Below are 3,848 nucleotides of genomic sequence, written 5' to 3' on the forward strand. Positions count from 1 at the left end.
TCTTTCTTTTTAAGCAAGTCTTCTTTGTTCATTCTTTTGTTGCCTTTTGTGTCTGACCTCAGTACAGGGTTGAACCAAAGTAGAGAAGGCTGAAAACCAATGAACATTGAACAATTTCTCATAGTCCTGATCTTAGAGCAATTTTCAGGGACAGAGTATCAGCGGAATTACTCAACAATTACATTCAAAGGGATGTGCGTTTGAAATTATTTTGATCAGCTAAGACATCAAAACACTAACCCTAGTTCAAAAAAATAGACCTGTGGAATATTGCAATTCACTTTAGATTTTTCTGTGCTGTGTTTGGTGGCCTTTCTATAAGAAAGTCCTAGCATGGCTCTCCAAGGATGTAAAGTCTTTAAAGAGAAGAAAAAAACAGTAGGACTTTGGAATCACTACATCTGCCCACTAAATGTTACTAAGACAAAGGGGCAGGCAAAGGAGAGGTCTCAGGGACAAGCACTGTCCCTCAGGAACGTCCACTTTCCAAGTCCTCTGGATGAGCACTGCCAAGACCTGTCATGTACATGTGAGAGATGGCGGTGCGCACACACACACACACACACACACACACACACACAAGCTTCACAGACCCCCTGAGAGGTACCTAGGAAAACCTGCTCCACCCAGCTTGAAAGTCTGGGATCCCTGTTGTTTCCCTGAGTGCCCAGAACACTTTCATTGCAAGTGAATGTTCTGAAAGGCTCCTGATGTTGTAGCTTCCAGAATGTATGTAACAAATGCTTACAGAATATCTCTTCACCTGAGTGTAGAACGGAGCAGATTTGAGAAAGACCCTGGTGGTTCTCCATCAGGTTGCAGTGCACCAAGGCAGAGATACGGACCAGAGGCCCATGCTGAGGTAGAATGTCCTTGAATTGCCCAGCACAGGAGAGACGGCACAAAGCACACACAGTCAAAGGGATCACAGCTCAGGAGGAAGTTGGCGACCTCACACAACACTCTGTCTGGACTGGTTTAATCAGATTCCAGGATATTTAAAATTGAAGGGACTTCTGAGAGTCATTCAGTTTAGTCATCTTTTACTATAGAAGACCGAGACTTGAAATAAAGATTTATGAAAAACCTCTGAGTCAAGAAAAGAAATGAGGTCTCCTGACTCTCACTCAGGCACCCCTGCTACAACAACCCGGACTCTTCCATAGCCATTTGGTATTTACTGCCACCAGTATAGTCAAATACTATCAAGTAATGAGGAAAACATGGGGTTAATCTAAATTGATTGTGATTCCACTTTGCGGGTATTCTGTATGATATCTGATAGCGTATGTTCTTTCTAATCAACCAACTTCATAAAAGTATCAACAAAAGTATCATGAAAGTTTCAAAAAGAATCTCCCATAAGAGAAGTGCGAGTGTCTCAACCCCATTTCTTCCAGACATCCTCCAACCCCTGGTACTCAACTGATTAAACCATGAGATTGCACAGTCTGCTCAGGAAAGAGAAGCAGCGTATCGATGTGGTGAGCTCTGGTCCAGCTTCTCGGCTGCGTGCTAGGTAACAATCAATAGCCAACTCTCTAAACACGGAAGCATCAACATGGGGTCATCAACTCCACACACAGATGCTCAGGGGACCAAATGGTGGCAGTGTGGTTACTGTGGGTTTGAATGTTCGTTTCAGTCTCAGACCCATAGATTGAAACCATTATGAGAAACCAGGAAACTATTTTCCACCAAGGTGAGAACAGTTCACCTTCAAGCCGTCATGGTTGTGAATCGGTAGCATTTGGATGGACATGGACATTTACGTTGGCCGTATTTTATATCCCATCTTTGAGAAGGCGACTTGAGCGATACATTGCTCTGCTTAAAACTGAAAAAGCAGCAATTCACTCTTAACATACACAAGTTTTCTCATCTTATATATAATTTTGAATAAGAATAAACGTGCCACAGGTAAGTGGCCAGTGGTGGGGGCGGGGCATGAGAACATCCAGTAACATGACCTGCCACTGGGTAATTCCTTTGAGCTAACAACCTGCACAACATTTCCCACTGGCACTTTTGAGACATATTTCATTGACAGACGCATAAAGCAGGGTGATTCTAATAATGATTGCAATAAAATTGGTTCCATATTTTTCCCTTAGCTTGAACATTTTTATGATTTCAAGGATGGAAAAAAGCTTTCAGAAAGCCGCATATGCAGAGATACTTTGGATGTGAAACTATGCATAGAAAATGTGGCTTATTTTTGTAAAACTTTTTCACAGCATATTAAGGCAAAACCAATGTTATTGCAATATTAAAGTTCAAAATTTCAGCAATCTATTAAGGTCCCTAGAGGGACATTGGTTATTGCAAGGAACTGCACTCCAGAAGGCTGCCAATGGAGAAAGATTGGTCCCTTGCAGAGTACTCTGGGAAGTGTTGAATTGGAGAAATTGTGCAAAAGTGACTTTGCAGCACCCGTAGAAGGCAATCAAATACTCAAAGTGGACTGATTTATAGAAATTTGGCCTTAGTGGCCTAAAATGAATCATTTGCAGACTGCAATATTCCCCAGGCACTAGAAGTACAAAGAGGACAATCTCTTAACATTATCAGCCAGCACCATAAAAGTACCATCTGAAGTTGGGAGTTCGTGACTGTTTAACTAGAAAAATTCTCTGTCGAAATCCTTATGACAATCCTGTGATGTGAGTATTGCTGAGATTGCCAAAGCTACTTGTGCAAAGCCACCCTGAGCCTTAGGGATGGACAGGACTTTGCCCCCTCATCCACAGCTCATTAGCAGGTAGGCAACGCTGCTCAGCAGGTGCTGTGTAGGCTTGGGGCAGCGTAGACTTCAGCTCAAATCCGAGCTCTGGCACTCTCCAGGCATCCCATCAGAAAATGTCCAGCACTTCAACTTCCAGTTTCATCTGCTATGAAATGGTGACATCTATCTCACAATGCCATTTGAGAACAGATCAGGCACTGACACTAACTGACCGTAGCATACTTACCCACTGGGACCAATCTCAGAACCCTTCAGAAGGGGTTGCTAGCACCCTGGCATGGTGGATTCACCCTGTCACTTGCAACGCCAGCTCTCAGAGGGGCAGCTCAAGTCCCTGCTCCTTGGCTTCCTGCTGCCGTGCCTGGGAGAGCAATGACAGGAGGCCCATGTACTGAAGCCCTCACCATGCATGGGAGAGACCAGGAAGGAGCTTCTGAAGCCTCAAAATGGCCTGGCTATGACAGTCATTTGGAGGAAGAAACCAGAGGATGATGGATAATGCTCTCTCTTCCTGTCACTCTGTCAAATAAATATATATATATTTAAATAAAATGTTAAAACGTTTTAAAAAAAAAAGCCTTTCAGGAAAGCATCTGCTGAACAGATAGGAAGTCAAGATCAGACTCAGTTGTTACCTTGGTTCCCAGGGCTGCATCCCCAGCTGCTTTTTCATCTTTCACTTACATTCTTGTCTTTTAAAAAAGACTTATTTATTTTTATTTGAAAGTCGGATTTACAGAGAGAAAGATGGAGACAGGATCTTCCATCCGCTAATTTTCTCCCCACATGGCCACAATGGCCAAAGCTGAGCCCCCTCCCCATTGACTTGGTTTTAGTAATCAGGGGTTATTATTAGCTTATGTGACAGTGCAAGATGTTTTGTAGCTGGTTCAACTTGCTTTGAACTGACCTTTTCCTTCCTTCAGCCTGTCGCTGCCGAGCTACTGTGCTAACCTACGCCCACCACTCCGGATCTGCGGAAGACTGGAGGAGAAGCTACGAAATGGTTAAATGGAAGAGAAGAGTGAAATGGGAGACAACTCAGGCCACCTGCAGTCTGTGGTTTGCTTTCTAACTTCCCAGTCCCACTGCTGTTCTTCAT

This window comes from Ochotona curzoniae, unplaced genomic scaffold (genome assembly GCF_017591425.1).
Source record: "Ochotona curzoniae isolate NIBS_2020 unplaced genomic scaffold, NIBS_Ocur_1.0 contig_293, whole genome shotgun sequence".
In the NCBI taxonomy this organism is placed as follows: Eukaryota; Metazoa; Chordata; class Mammalia; order Lagomorpha; family Ochotonidae; genus Ochotona; species Ochotona curzoniae.